At 38.5% G+C, this 16,768-nt stretch overlaps 1 long non-coding RNA gene across 1 annotated transcript; it reads right to left on the reverse strand.

The window, feature by feature from the left end:
- Positions 1-741: 741 nt before the first annotated feature.
- LOC139936402 (uncharacterized) lies at positions 742-3,666 on the reverse strand. Its single transcript, XR_011785955.1, has 3 exons — positions 3,577-3,666; positions 2,625-2,817; positions 742-2,080 (listed from the first exon to the last, which is right to left on the reverse strand). It is a non-coding gene; the product is annotated as an uncharacterized lncRNA (long non-coding RNA).
- Positions 3,667-16,768: the final 13,102 nt, after the last annotated feature.

Raw genomic sequence — 16,768 nt, forward strand, 5'->3', positions numbered from 1 at the left:
CCGGGGCAGATAATAATCTGGAAGAACTCTTTTCAAAAGTTACAAAACAAAATCAGAAACAGGGAACAAATGTCAGTAAACATTTCATTATTTTGTAAAATTTTCGTATCACTTGATTCCTAGGTCACAGTGAAAGTTGGGTGGTGATGTGATTATTGAAGCCGGTACCGGTAATTGACAAGAAAGAGTACACGTACATCAAAGAAGTTTTCCAAGCACGGTTTAGATGACAACCAGCTTCTTTGCAGGACAGGAAAACTCTAATACATGCCGATGTGTAATAGTAATTAGGCCTGGGCGACCAGTGAAAATTACTAATCGACTAGTCACACCTCAAATAGTTGCGACTGCGACACTAGTCGCGACGAATTTTTAATTACCAAGATGCACTGTGGCAATGTGTGCCGCAAGTACAGTTTAGTCTAATTCAAGCTGAAAAGATTGAAGATTTGTGTTACTGATGTCTGAATGTGTTTTGTAAGTAAATTATGTTGTCATGAATAGTCATGAGCGACACAATTGGTTCACCAAACAGGTAGACGCAACTATTTTTGAAGTAGGGCCTAGTCGCCCGGGCCTATCGCTAATGGTGCAAGGAAGATGGCTTCTACCCGAAGCCGCCACCTCCCCCCCCCCATCCCACCCCACCACCACCACTACTATATACCAACAGAAGAACTTGTAGCAAAACACAAATCCAGATTTTCCTCTTCTTAAATTTAATTTCCATGTAACTTTCAAAATTTTGGCTACAAAATTGTCTGTGCAGGTGTGCATAAGACATACATGTAAGGTCAGTGCATTATTAGCATTATTGGCAAGTTCTAGAGTTTGTATATGTAATCAAAGAGAATCTTGGTCACAAATTTATAGGAACTTTATAAAACAATATGGACAATTTATTGAGACATAATTTTACAATTCACTGCAGTACACAATGTATTTGCAAGTACTAATTAAATTTGTCTTTTGTCAAAGACCACTATAGTCATCAATTGGTGTATCTCCTCAATATTAATGCATAAAATAATAAACCTGTGACAATAAATTTGTTGGGCAAATTTGGCAATAGAAGTTGCAAGAAACAGTGACAGAAAAACACCATGTAGACTTTGTCAAGGGAGTTTTATGATCACAAATTAGTAATTACCAATATCAAAGGTATAAAGTCCCTTTAGAGAGACCAATGCCTTAGATCAAGTGATTTGGTTGTAAAATGCATATGGTTAGAAAAGATGTTTTAAAAGTAGAATAGAATGATCAACACAAATATGACTTGAAATTGGGTGGTTTTCCTTCAAAACTTTTACTTATTCGAACTAACATGGTCTGCAATCACCAATTTGACTAGTTCTAAAACATCAATCTGACCATGCATTTCATAACAGGCATGTGGTGTGAAATCAAAATATACTTGCAAGGGTTAAAGTTAAAAATCGAAATGCCACCGTGTTTATCAAACGTGTTGCATCTATTATCTATGTCTCTTTATGAACACAGAATAAAGATATTTCAGATAAATTTATTTTAATACAGATTGTTTATGTTTTTGCATTTTGTTGTCCTAGTGTGGTTTTTGTTACAAAATATCAAACTCTCAAATAAATAGTACATTAAATATGATGTTTGTATAAACAATTGGCCATGTACTTCAAATTAAACTTAATCACAAGTACATTGTACAAAACACAAACTCTGCTCACATCATATCCAATGATTTGTTGACATAAGTAATTTGCAAAAAAACAAAAACAGTTTAAATATTGACATCATGTGTTGATTTCGGAATAAGAATCTACTTGTTGACAACAGGAAATATTGCCAATTGTTAAACCTGTTTTGCATAAATCATGTGTACATGAAAGGTGAAACTATCTGGAAATATATCCCGTTTTTACAAACACAGCAACTAGGTAGTGTTACTCTATTTCCAGTACCATTCTGTCACAACACAGGTTGTCTGAAGGCTGGCTGGGCGGCAAAGTCATTTGTTGTGTACATCATGCTCCCCTGGTGTACAGATCATTTCGGTGATGTCGTGCCAACTCTAATGGTGGTCCAGAACAAGGTGCCTCAAGATCTTTTCAAATATAAACACAAACAATTTTGAAACAATTAACAAAATACAAATTGGTTATTTGTACATGTTTATGGAATACCCATGCACTCCATGTTGATTCAATAAAGTGACATTTTTGCAAATGTTACTTCACTGCAGCCCATTTCAAGAAACTTTACGCAACTGCGTAAGTCCACTTAAGCAACGTTTATGGCGCAAGTTGCTGAAATCGGCTGCTGGTCAAAGACATGATGTTATAAAAATTTGGGATGTGGCTCTTCAGCGTGAAGTGTTTTGGTAATACAACGTTGGCGAAGGAGGTTGTTTACAAGCAATTACAATGAATGAAAGCTTAAATTTGTGATTCCTTATTAAATGTTTGTTTACACATTTACTATTGTTTCCCTTGTTTTTTTTTTTTTTTTTTTTTTTTTTTTGGGGGGGGGGGCAAATATCATGTAACAAAACTGGACTGCATTGGCAGTACATGTGTATATTGTTATACATACACATGTAGGTACTGAACAAGTATGCCATTGACAGTATGAAATAATCAGTCTCTTACTTCCAAGTTTGAGAAGCATTTATCCGGCCTTTGTGGCAGCATAACCTCTCCTGTTGTTTTGGCATCTCCCAACAGTTGGTACAAACACACCAGCTTGGCAAGAGATTTGCGCAGGTGGACGATGTGGAGGTGCCGGGTTTGATGAGGTCTCCAAGATGTTTACGCCAAGTCCTGGCATCTGCTCACATAGTACCTTCAACAAGAAATTGATAACCATTGATATATCTTATTAGTTCTCGACAATTTTATTTTTTATTGTTTGAAAGGTCACACTTCTTTGAAAAAAAATTGGGTTGACTTGGGTACGAGTTGACTTGGGTACAATATTTATTTTGGGTAAGAGTTGACCTGTTTCCCTATGAAACACATCTGGTTGAAGGAGTATGATACATTGAGCATACCCCCCCCCCCCCCCATAAAAACAAAATAAAATGTTAAAAATATTTAAAAAACATTTAATAAATCTGTACTATTTTTAAAAAGTACTTTTACAATTTTTACAAAAGCCCTCCCCTTCCCAGCCAGATAAACAACTCTTTTAATTGTAGCATCAAATTAAATCATGCCTAGTCATTAGGACGTAGAGGTCGATTTCACAAAGATTAAGGACTAGTCCTAGGAGTTATTAAAAATGTATAGCTGATCCTAAGTTAGGACAAGTAACTAGTCCTAACTCGAGATAAGACTAGTCTTAACTCTGTGTGAAATCCAACCCTGGACCCATAATTCAAATCCCCACCCGCATCTATGCACCGAGTAAATAGATATACAAAATTACATGTAAACTCGTCGTAATACGTACTCTCACAACTCACACATGCCAAACTATTGGTTTGACAGTGCTGCGGCTGTCATGGCTGTAAATGTGTCATGTCCACAATTAATAACTAACTTATTGGGTATAAACAATCACGGTCCTTTCTCTCGGTTAGTCCCATTTCATTATTCTTACCCTGATTGGCGAGGTGTCCGTTTCTTCATTTTGGACGTGTCTTCAATCATGTCTTTGCGTAGAGCAAGGAGATGAATCTGTGTTTTGTCGGCGATTCATTTTGACAGCAAACCGGTGTGTGTTTATATTGTGTTTACATTTCACACAACGTCGCGAGGTAGAGAACTGTATGTTACCTCGTGTTCTTCTGGTAGGTTTACTAACCATCGGCTACGGCGCCAGCCTAACTGCTGTTCATCGCGCATAAACGGACGATTGTTTTGACGGCTTAAAAAACGTATACATTTAACGGGCCATGTATCGGGGTCAGAGGTCATTTTTTTTAACTATCATTCACTAGTTATAACACATTAAATGTGTTTTATTGCAAGAACAACTCAAAGTATAAGGACCCCCCCCCCCAAACGTGACATTTTGAGAAATCTGAAGGCAACGTGTTCCTTTAACTTGACACGGTTTAAAGGGTCTGCGTACTTTTTGTAGGAAAACAAACACAATGTCCACAGATTTACATTAAACTTACACTGTTGTTTTGAACTACTCTGTGCCACAGGGGTCGGTACTCGGCCCGATGGTTTACGCTGTACACTTTACCGATTCGTGACATCATCCTCAAATTTAATCTGAATTACCATGTGTACGCAGACGACACTCAGCTATACATCACGTTTAAATCTTCTCAAGAAAACGCCAATGCATCTATTGCAAGACTTGAGAAATGCATCCAAGAGATTCGACGTTGGACACAACAAAACTTCCTGAAGTTAAATGATGATAAGACAGAGTTCCTTTTATTTGGGTCACGTCAACAGTTAACTAAGGTTTCAGTGCCATACATCTCCATCGGTGATGCTCGGATAGCTCCCTCGCTGAAAGCTCGGAACTTGGGGGTTATTTTTGATTCATCGATGACACTTCAGCCACACATCAACAATATTGTTCGTTTATCATCATATCACATCAGGAATATAGGTAAGATTCGCAAGTACTTGGACAAAAGTGCCACTGAAAAGGTCATTCACGCATTTGTTACTTCTCGTCTTGACAACGGCAATGCTCTTCTCTACAGTCTTCCTAACAACCAGATTTCCCGACTTCAACGGCTCCAAAATACTGCTGCCCGCATTGTGACACTGTCTAGAAAATCCTGTTCTATCACCCCCATTCTGAAACAACTACACTGGCTCCCTATCTCTCAACGAATCATCTTCAAGCTGATGCTCATTGTCCACAAAGCTCTAAATGGCAAGGCTCCCCACTATATTTCTGAACTGCTTCAAGTTTACACTCCATCAAGGAATCTTCGATCAAGTTCCATGCTTCTCCTCATTGAACCCAAGTCTCGACACTCATGGGGTTACAGGTCTTTTTCTTCAGCCGCGCCACGCATCTGGAACTCTCTACCGCTTAATCTTCGATCTCGTGTTTGTACCGCAAAATTCAAGTCTCTTCTCAAAACTTATCTTATGTCACAGGTTTTCAATGATTAATTTTGTTGTGTCTGTTTTTCTTTGTGTTGTGTTTTGTTTTTGTTTTGTTTTTGGTTTTACTGCGCCTTGAACACCCAGCAGGGTGGATATGTGCGCATTACAAGTCTTATTATTATTATTATTATTACAGTATGAAGATGATGATATAGTAGAAAGCTTCCCTGACAATATTACCTGCTGAGGTGCTGTAGGTTTTTTAGAAATGATTAGAACAATGTCAGGAAAATAATTTTCGTCCAAGTGATAATGAGACGAAAATTGTTTTAGCATGTTTAAAACGTACTTTCATGACATTGTTTTACTCATTTTTCAAAAACTGCAGCACCTCAGCAACTCATATTTAAGGTACGCTTTCTATTATCATTATCTTCAAACGGTGTAAGTTTAATGTAAACCTGTGGGCACTGTGTTTTGTGTTCCAAAAAGTACCCAAATCCTTTAAACATGGCTTTTTGTTGAAAACTTCCCTAATAAATTATTACTTGCAGAGATGCTGTAGGTTTTTTTTTTTTTTTTTAAACGAGTGAAACGAGTTTATTAATAATTTAACATGTATGTAAAACGGTTTTTACGCCACTCTCCTGAAACGTTGCTTTTTGATTTTTTATTTTTTTCTCTGAAACATTCGAAGACTAATGAAGCTGACACTTCTGCAGGTAACTTATATTAAACAAATTTTCATTCACAGTGAATAGGGGAATAAAGGGGTAGCGAGTTCTTCAACGTACGTTTAAAGCCGGCAGGGTCGGCGGCCGTGTGAAAAAGGCCCGAGACGAAGGCGAGGGCCTTTATCGCTCGGCAACGACCCTGCAAGGTTTTAAACGGACCTTTAGGAACGGACGTTTATTTCCATTCATAAATGCCCCTTTGCTAAAAAAAGTTAACAAATAAATTACGGACACTTTGACAGTTGAAAATTCGAGGTTTCAAATAATGTTTTCAATTCTTTTTGGAAGAGTCTGTTGCGCGTGGGTTGTGTGTACGAGCGCGCGCTTAGAAATAGATTACATGCACGCACGTAGAAATAGATTACGCGCTGTTACTGACAGTTATTAATTACCATCCGCGTAATAATCTTGCGCGCCTGACACGCGGAAGCCAGCCGGTTATAAACATTGGTTATTATCAACCGTTTAAACACCCCCACGTGACGCGCTCTTCACCAGTAGGAGTAGAGAAACTGTCTGGGGTATTTATGAATTCACATTTATTAAACCTCTTGCATTTAAAGTTCAATTCAATTCAGAGATGTATATTTATCATAGATGAGGCAATTACCAATGATTGGGCAGCTCCCTAAAAAAAAAACCAAGTAGAACAACACCGTAATAAAGAGAAGTATACAAAAATGTGTACACTTACATATAAAACATCAAAAATCTAAACTATGTACACGAGTGAAAGAAAACAAGAAAATAAAATGAATCAACAAAAATATAATTGCACTGGGAATATTGATGATGCCATAATCGGTATGATACAGGATTGGGTGAAGCTAATAAAACGGTCACAGGCTTGATTGTGTTCATGTTAAAGGCAATGGAAACTATTGGTAATCATTGTTATTATAAAAACTGGTTAACAATCAATGGAGAGCTGTTGATAGTCTATGTAAAACACTGTGAGAAACTGCTCGCTCTGAAGTAACGTAGTTTTCGAGACAGAAGTAATTTTTCACTAATTTGAATTTGATTCCGAGACCTCAGAATTTGATTTTGAGGTCTCAAAATCAAGCATCTGAAAGCACTCAATTTCATGTGACAATAGTTTTTTTTCTTCCATTATTATCTCGCAACTTCGATGACCAATTAAGTTCAAATATTTACAGGTTTGTTATTTTGTGCATATGTTGAGATACTCCAAGTGAGAAGACTGGTCTTTGACAAATTACTAAAGGAGTCCAGTGTCTTTAAGTCCACATTTCTTAATATTCTGTATCCCCTATACGACTATTCTTACCTGAACCGTTGATCAAGACAGGAATAGCAAGCAACATTAAGATTAGTTGAGCAGCCATGGTCTTTACCAACTTCGCAGAGTAAACTGCAGATTTCTTCTCCACAATGACTGGATTAAAAAAATGTCAGCAAGCAAAGAAGAATTTCTGGGTGAGGCGATTTCGTCACTCAAGTTCTGTTGCGACTGTCGACGCCTCCAAAGTGTCATCTCAATGAGATTGCTATCGATTACCGTCTCTTTTCAAGGAAAATTACACACACGTGCGTCATGCGTTGCATGTCACGTTATCTTGGGAAATGGCAGATTGGTTGATTTTCATATTGATAGTTTGCACTCATGAATTGTTTCACCGTGTGCACTGCTCTGGGTTATGAATATTCATGAAGTATATAAACACGTATAACTTCTCCCAAACTCCAACTAAAAGCGAGATAATTGTTGATACAAAAGTGTTGTAAAGTGGTTATTTTATGAGTATTCATGCAGTTTAAACATGTATAACTTTCATCAGCATCAGAATTATTTGATTGGATAAATCTTTTCAATTAAGCATTCTTAAAGCTGGAGATGTTGCTTATGAATGCTCTGCTAAACAGGAATGAGCAGGATACTAGTCACAACTTGTACTTTGAACATTTAGTTTGGCTGGTAACTTTATTCTGGTAAGCGGAAGTTTGTTATGCTTGGCTCCTTTTTATTCTTTAGCAACTCTATGAAAATTGGGCCCTGAACTCCATGCGGAAACTGAGAATTCAAATAATTTGAGCAGTCATCTCCCATGATCCCATTGATCCCTTGTTCATATGAAACCTCATCGAAAACCACAACATAAATTAACTGATTGACCATCCAAAAGACAACCACAATGGACGTTCAACGGTTCGTTCTGTCCGTCTCAATTTTAGCCTCAACTCAAGTCGGAAGCTGAGAACTCCAATAATTTGAGAAGTCAGCTCCCATGGGTATCCAAGAATATATTGCAAGAGCTATGACAATATTGCCGCGTCAAAGACGAGTGCAATATTGTCATAGCGAGTGCAATATATTCTTGTATCTCCCCCAAAAAAGCCATCCAATATTATTATTATTATTTATATCAGGCTGAGGACTTGATCAAAGCAACACTATTTTGGCTCATCTGATTCCAGATTTTAATTCCTGCTCGAATGCTGTTCAATGACGCTGTCTTGTTATAGTGCTCGCCGTCTGTTTTTCTGACCACATAAAATTTTGACAAAACACTCGCAAGCGTACGCTTGTCTACTCTGTCAAAAATCGTTTGAAAGTTTTCCATCAGGTAAGCTCTCAGAACATGTACTGCTTGGTTTGTAGTCTTCAGGGTGCTTTCTGCGTCTTTGTTCTTCAAAAGTTCTTCAAAATCTTCATCGGAAACCGAAGCAAATCTCGCGCCGCTAGTAGAAGCAGCCATTGTTGTTGATTATTATCTTGACTATTTGGGAACCAGCGAAACTTGTTTAAATGCCCGGATGGAGCAATATTGTTTCAATATTGCTCCATCCGGGAACTTTTACTGACACAATATTGCTGTCATCCGGGTACTTTTTACAAAAGCATTCAATACGCTGATTTTTGCCCCCTGGAAGCCTTATATAAATAATAATACACAATAATTACAGGTTGGACAGGGGTTGTCAGGGTTATACAAAAGTATAAAAACTGTCATCAACAGATGCGTAAAACCAACGATAAAAATATAATAATTTAACAATAGAAAAACTAGATTACACTCAAACGCTATTAAAATCACACAACAGAAAACATTACATCAAAAGCAAATCCAGATACTTGCAAGAACAACAAAATGTAACTCTTATAATTGATAAGCTTTCAGAATTAGAGTTTGAGTTCCCGAAATCAAGCATCTGAAAGCACACAACTTCGTGTGACAATGGTGTTTTTTTCTTCCGTTATTATCTCGCAACTTCTATACGACCAATTGAGTTCAAATTTTCACAGGTTTGTTATTTTGTGCATATATTGAGAAACACCAAGAAGACGTGTATTTGAAAATTACAAAAGGTGTCCAGTGTCTTTGATCATTTCTGTCGTGTATTCTTCATGAAACGTATTCATCAGAACAGGGCATTTACTGGTCAAAAGTAAGACATCTCCAAAACAGAGCTGATAATATGTTACAAAAGTCCTTCAGCTTTCCTGGCATTTCTCCAACTGCAATAGGTATTTTACTCAGTGTTATCAGTATACATATTAAATGCAACAATTCCCAAACCAAACAATAACGGACAATGCCTCTCCCGTACCCATTGTGAGCAAGTATACCTCCCATTGGATTTATCATTTTGTGTGATTTCATACACACAAACCTTTTACAGCTTTAATCACGTAAGCCGTGGTTCCGGTTAATGGCATTACCGTTCTGTCGTGTATTAACGGGATAGTGTCGAGACAATCAAAATCAACAAAATTAAGAGTCCCTTGGTAGGAGGGTTTAGCGTGAGTTTAATACAGGTGCACAACCTCCCCAGTCAGCACTAATCTTTGTTGCTTCATTTCTTTGCTTTTTATACAGGCAGCTTCTTCGTTTCTTCACCACTCTAATGATAACATTTTAAGAATTGCCAAATTATTGTCCTTTTATTTTTGAAGTGTTGGGTATTGTTTAAAGATTAAAAACTTGTTTTGCACGCCAGTAGATTGTGTCTAAGGAGTAATGAAATCCTAAAACGTAGGTTGAGTGGATCTTGTTTTCTTGGCTATCGAGGTAAATGTTTTTTTCCTAACAAAGTGCATTGTGTTTGTTAGAGTGCAATCTTCAGGGGAACAAGCTTACGAGAAAGATGACGTGTGTCAAGTCTCTTTCGCTGTGTTTAGTTTGTGTGGTTTGGGATTTTTTTCGCCTTCTTCTTCTTTGTAATTCATTTGAAGGCGACAATTAACAGTGGCATCAATGCAATTTGAAAGATAATAGTCAAAGTTAGCAACGATTAACTTTACGTAACTTTTGACTCTGATATTGAAAATATCTTAAACGTGGAGTCGTTTGTAAATACTGAAAACAAAGAAAATAAATCTGTTACTGATTTTTTAATCAGTAACTCCCGCGCGGCATGGCCTGCACGTTCCCGTCAAAGAGAGACCGGCTTTTTGCGGGACTTTCTTGACTCAATGCTGCATGCTTTGCCTAGTCGTGATTTTCCTCTTGGCTTTTTTAATTTAATTTAATTCCCATTGTTGTTCTTTCCTGTCATGCTCTGGGCGCTTAGCATTCTTAGGAAAAAGCGCTATATAAACGGTCTTATTATTTCCTTGTTCTTCTTCTTTGTTTTATTATTATTAAATACACTGGACACTATTGGTGTTTGTCAAAGACCAGTCTTCTCACTTGGTGTATCTCAACATATGCATAAAATAACAGACCTGTGAAAATTTGAACTCATTTGGTCGTCGAAATTGCGAGATAAATGAAAGAAAAACAACCTTGTCACACGAAGTTGTGTGCTTTCAGATGCTTGATTTCGAGATCGAAATCAAATTCGTGGAAAATTACTTCTTTTTCGAAAACTACACCACTTCAGAGGGAGCCGTTTCTCACAATGTTTTATACCATCAACAGCTCCCCATTACTCGTTACCAAAAAGGGTTTTATGCTAGTTAGTAGTAGTGTCCACTGCCTTTAAGTACTTACTTGGTGAGAAGCACTGTAGCTGTTGATAGTACAAAAATTAAAAAAAAAGTTGCTCTTCAAATTAATGTGGTTTGGACATTAATTGTAATCCACATTAAGGATTTTGGTATTTTGTTTTTAACACAAAACACAATGTCCACACATTTACATTAAACTTACACCGTTTGAAGGTAATGATAGTAGAAAGCTTACCTTAAAGGCAGTGGACACTGTTGATAATTACTAAAAATAATTATTTTCATAAAACCTTTCTTGCACTGTAAAAAATGGGGTGTTAAATTGATTCTTCTTGGTATCTATATGTGACAAACCATCATGGTGTTATTTATTCCCATTGCTAAATCGTTGGCGAAATTAACACTGTGCCGGTGTTGAGGTCTCGAAATCAAGCATCTGAAAGCACACAACTTCGTGTGACAAGGGTGTTTCTTCTTCCATTGTTATCTCGCAACTTCGACAACCGATTGAGCTCAAATTTTCACAAGTTTGAAGTTCTTTTTAACTTTGTGTAAATATTCATGAAGGGCTTGGTGCCAGGACCCAATTGGCCATGGTTGTTTGGGGTCAACATAAATTATTCATTATGCACACTTTTAACCCAGAGGGGATACCCCAACATGAGGAGCAGTGAACCCTATTTAACCTTACAGCTTATTTGCATAATCTTGGGGTAAGTTTATCATAAGAAAGGATCAGGGTGTCGGCTGTTAGAGTGTATATAGAAGTGTGTGTAAAGTATATGAGAAAGGATAGTGGGAAGGATTCAGTAGAGTCTCCAATGGTGAAGAGTGCATGCCATTTGTTCTGCTGCTCTGCTGCTCTGCTGCTCTGCTGCTCTGCTGCTCTGCTGCTAAGTTATTTGTACAGATGACACCAACAGTGTCCAGTGTCTTTAAAGATGATTTTCGGAGTGGCAGGATAGCGATATAAAATAACGCAATTTGGCAAAGACAACTTTGAACTTACTTTATGGATAGATGTCTATGCTATGTATTCCAAATGTGCTTATATTTCAAATTGATGCACATTAAGCACAACATCGTTAAGGATTTCAATCACTTGCATTCATCTTACCCATATAGGTGCAGCATATGTCTGCAATAACACATTGAATGATTAACAACCAACATTAACTTTCTATTTTATTTGCAATCGGGTCTACGAATAAATAATGTGTAAGCATTTTAATTGACGACGATGGGCACTATTGGTAATTGTCAAAGACTAGCCTTCACAGTTGGTGTATCTCAACATAATACTCATAAAATAACAAACCTGTGAAAATTTGAGCTCAACCGGTCGTCGAAGTAGCACGATAATATTGAAAGAAAAGACACCCTTGTCACACGAAGTTGTGTGCTTTCAGATATAAGAGATGTTAAACTTGCATCGGGGATAAAGACTTGTTTTTTACCCATACACCGATGTGTGTTAGCACTGTATACTCGGTACTTTCCCGAGTCCGGTGAAAAAATATCACAGGCATGTTACTCGGGTGGGATTCGAACCCACGACCCTTGCAATTCTAGAGCAGTGTCTTACCAACTAGACTATCGAGGTTGCCCGGTAGCTAGAGGCAGTTCGAATCCTATGTTTTTGGCAGCGAGAAACCGCTAAAAAAACTTTAAAAAACACCATACTGGTTGTCTTTGGCAATTCGCAATCAAAGACGTTAGACAAATGCTCAGATGAGAGATGTTGGCTGTAAACAGTTTGCCCAGTTCCTTTTACGGCTTGACGGGAGGACCATCTATAACAGATATCAAACAATAATATGGCAATGAGGTTAATGGCACAAAGTAGTTCCCCGTCCTACTTCTTTCGCCCAACGGTTCCATTTTCCGAGCTGTATATACTGAACGGCCGCTGAATACTGTTTGTATTGGTCATATTGGACATCTGCGAGGTGTATGAGATGTACCTACTATCATCCCAGCTCCTGCTTCCGTCTCCTGAGACAATGGGAGACTTTTGGGACGCTTGGTGGCAGCAGACTTACCAGGTAAAATCCATCGTTCTCGGTCATGTGCGCACGCACAGAACTACGTAAACAATGAAAATTTACCTGGTAAGTCTACTGCCACCTAGCGTCCCAAAGTCTCCCATTGAGTAGCTGGTATACATGTATATATCCAAACCAGGGCCGTCTGCATCGGTGAGCTTAGGCGAGCCAACTCAGCCATCCACGGCGAAGATATTGGTCCGTGACCGTTCCTGAATCTTGTACGTCTCAAAAACTACAGCAACTAATGTTTAAAGGTACACTTTCTTCTATCATTATCTTCAAACGGTGTAGGTTTAGTGTAAATCTGTGGTCATTGTGTTTTGTGTTACAAAAAGTATCCAAATCTTGTAAGTTTAGTTAAGTGTTTATGCTTACCTATAAACATCGTTGCCTGTGTGAAGAAGAGAGTAGCAAATACCCAAATCCTTTAAACAAAGGTGTGCAATATAGGATACAATGTTTAAGATACAAGTGAGATAATAATACTATATGAATTTATAAGAGCAAGCAAAGAAGTGACACAATTTTAATGCCATTAGGACAAGGCAATGCTTGAACTAATAATCAGCCTTTGAAAAGCAAGAATAAGCCAAACGTATAAATATATGACATACAGAATCTAACAAATCAAAATCACAAACTTACCATCGCACTTAATAACGTACGCAAATATCCTCGAAACAAAATAATGTGCAACCTACCACTGCGGGCCGTAGTTATTTCGTTTCTTTCTTTCGAACACAAATCAGGAAAACTTTTGAGGATGGCAGTTTTTCTGTACAGAAAAACAATTGTATAGGGCCGTGGGGTTTTCACGCCCCGCATTTATAAAGCATCTTAAAGCGCCCTCTTTTGACTCAATTTCCCCAAGCCGTGTATACGCTCCGAGTCGTGTTTGTTAAATTTATTAACACTTCAGTGCGCCCGAATCTTTTTTTGTTTACTATTTTCAAAAGTTACTTTGTTGGGCCCAACTCTTCTCCGGGGCAGGTAATGCATGTTTTTTTCCTTGAACATGTCCCTTGAATGTTGTTCCAGTTATTAACTATGATATGTGAGAGACGTACAATGCCACATATCGTAATGCCCAAGGTTTAAAATCTTGTGAAATTGACGATGTTCATTTTTTTGTTTATCATCACTTCAACTCAACTTTTTGAACTCGTTTATGTAAATGTTAAACAAATTTGTAACTCAGTGTCCTGAGTAGCCTGAATATATAATGTCACACTTCGAGGCTCGTGAACAACATCCGTCCAAAATCACCTTTCATCTACATTCATTTTACACGGAGATACATTCTCAACTCCTACACACTAACATGCAAGAGAGAACAGTCATCTCGCCCCCGGCAAAGTCGCCCCCCGGCAAAGTCGCCCCTAAAAGTCGCCTCCTGCAGAGCTGCCCCAGCAAGCTCACCCCGTCCATGTACAAACTCGCCCCTAACAATGTCGCCCCCACAAAGTTGCCCCCACCATTGTCGCCCCCGACAAAGTCGCGCCCTAACAAAGTCGCCCCGACAAAGTCGCCCCCTATTTTGTTTTTGTGCAGAAGAAAATTAACTTAATAAATTTACAAAGACATTTATTGCATGTACATGACACACTGCATGCACACGAACAAAAGTAAGCTTTCCAACTATTATGGTCATTTGTTCGTGCATCTAAGGCTAAACAGTGTTCCATCTCTTTTAAAGAAGGGGATACTGCTGTTACTGACCCGCCCACTATTGCTACTTCTTTTAACAAGTTCTTTGCATCTAATTTTACAGATAAAGACTGTGATGACACTTCTTTTACCGTCTGTGATGGACACGTTGACTCCCCTCTAGAGTCGATTGGTACCAACGCTAACGAGATATTTGAGCTCATTAATTATCTTAAGTCAGGTAAAGCCCCCGGGCCCGACGGTATAACATCTACAATGTTAAAGATTACCGCCGGTCAGGTTGCCATGCCTCTTACCTTGCTTTTCAATTTATCTCTTAGCGAAGGAAGAATACCTGATGACTGGAAGCGAGCAAATGTTGTGCCAATCCATGAAGCAGGTGACTTATCATTGATTAAAAACTATAAACCCATTTCACTGTGCTCTGTGGTTGGGAAGCTGCTGGAAAGGGTGGTTACTGGCCGTATAACCCAGTACATGCGTACGGTTGGTCTGATCTCTCATCAGCAACACGGCTTAGTCAATGGGCGTTCATGTACCACCCTTCTCACTTCAGTTTGCCACCACTGGGCGCAGATTCTTGATGCTAGATCACCACCAGATGTTGATGTTGTTTTCCTTGATTGGAGCAAGGCTTTTGATAAAGTAAGTCATCAAATCCTTTTGAAAAAACTCCATCTTTATGGCATCTGTGGCCCCTTGAGGCAATGGATTTCATCATTTCTTTTGAATCGTTTTCAGCGCGTCCAATTCAGGGGGGCCTCCTCCGGGTGGGTCCCTGTTAAATCTGGGGTCCCCCAAGGTTCTGTCTTGGGGCCTCTCTTATTCAATTTGTTTGTTTTGGATTTACCTAATTATGTTCAATCCTCTTTACCGCAATATGCTGATGACACCCTGCTGTATAGGGCTATCCACTCAGATTCTGACATGCACATCATGCAGGAGGATCTTGATAATATTACTTACTGGTGCCAAGTCAACAAAATGTCATTGAATCCTGATAAATGCAAGGCCAAGCGTCTGAGTAGATAGAAGGGTTGGTGCTGTGCATCGTCACCCATCCTACCAAGTTCATAATTCTTCTCTTAGTTTAGTGCAAAGTCATAAGTATTTAGGTGTAGTCATTTCCTCCAATCTTAAATGGGGGGACCATGTTAAGTATATCACTTCAACCTCAAGGCTTCTTGGTTTTATTAGACGTCTTGTCCGCTGTAACGATGCTGACATTTTGGTTAAGCTATATAATTCATTGTGTCGCCCCATTCTGGAGTACGGGGCTCCAGCTTGGATTCCACACCAGTCTGGTCATCTGAAAGATCTTGAAAAGATTCAAAAGCGCTTAGCGCGTACTTGTCTGCCTGCACCTAGAGGCGAGTTGCCTTACAATGAACGCCTTCAAAGGCTTGGGCTTACCTCTTTGGAGAATAGATATAATTACTTTGCCATTGCCGATGTTGCCAAGTGTCTATATAGGGTGTATGATGTTGACCCTTTCAATTTTATTACAATTAATGCTCGCCATTCTGACACTCTTAAATTTCATCTTACTTATGCTACAACTGATGCTTTTAAATTTACTGTTTTTAACAGATTTCCTGTCTACTTTGACAGTTTACCCTCCCATGTTAGGGACCAACTTTTAACTAGCCTTCCTGGTTTTGTTAGAGGAATCAAAAAGCATTTTAAAGAAATCAGCTGGCAGGTCCACATTTATTTATTTTTTTTTTTAATACTTTTTTTTCTTTTTCTTGCTTGTCTTTTATATCTGAGTTGCCTGGCTTGGCTGGTGGGTAATACGTATTCCTCCTGTGGAGGGTGTGTCTTGTTAATTCTCGTTTTGTCTCGAACCAAAAGGTCAGCCACTTTGAAAGTGACTTTTTGTCGCTATTGGCTTTCCCTGCCAGGGTTCTTGTCTTTTGTTTCGTCTGTTGTGTTTTGTGTTCCACCCCCACTGGAGGTGTTTCCTACACAATCCTTATATCTGCCCGCGGCCAGGCCAGGTTTCTCAGTAATTTGCTTGTGTTTTTGCATATGTTTTGCTGTTCTCTTTTTATAACCATTGTAATATTGCTTTTTCTTGTAAATCTTTGATGTGCAATTTTTTAATTCATGTTTGTGTTTTTGTTCATGTTTGCTGGCAAATAAAATGAAATGAATTGAAATGAAATGTGTTTGATTGATCCGTGGTGATGTTTGGCAGTTGCACCCACATCACCACTTCACATCACCAATCAAAACATAGATATGTAAAGCTACGTCACTGCACGTTTATCCGATGACATCGGCCCAATTTCATAGCGCTGCTTAGCGGCCGATTTTGTGCTGAAGAGCACGATTTTCATTTCATAAGGCTGCTAACCGTAAACATAAGAAAAGGCAAGCTAACCTTCAGGTGCTTATTGC

This window comes from Asterias amurensis, chromosome 4, assembly GCF_032118995.1.
Source record: "Asterias amurensis chromosome 4, ASM3211899v1".
NCBI lineage: Eukaryota > Metazoa > Echinodermata > Asteroidea > Forcipulatida > Asteriidae > Asterias > Asterias amurensis.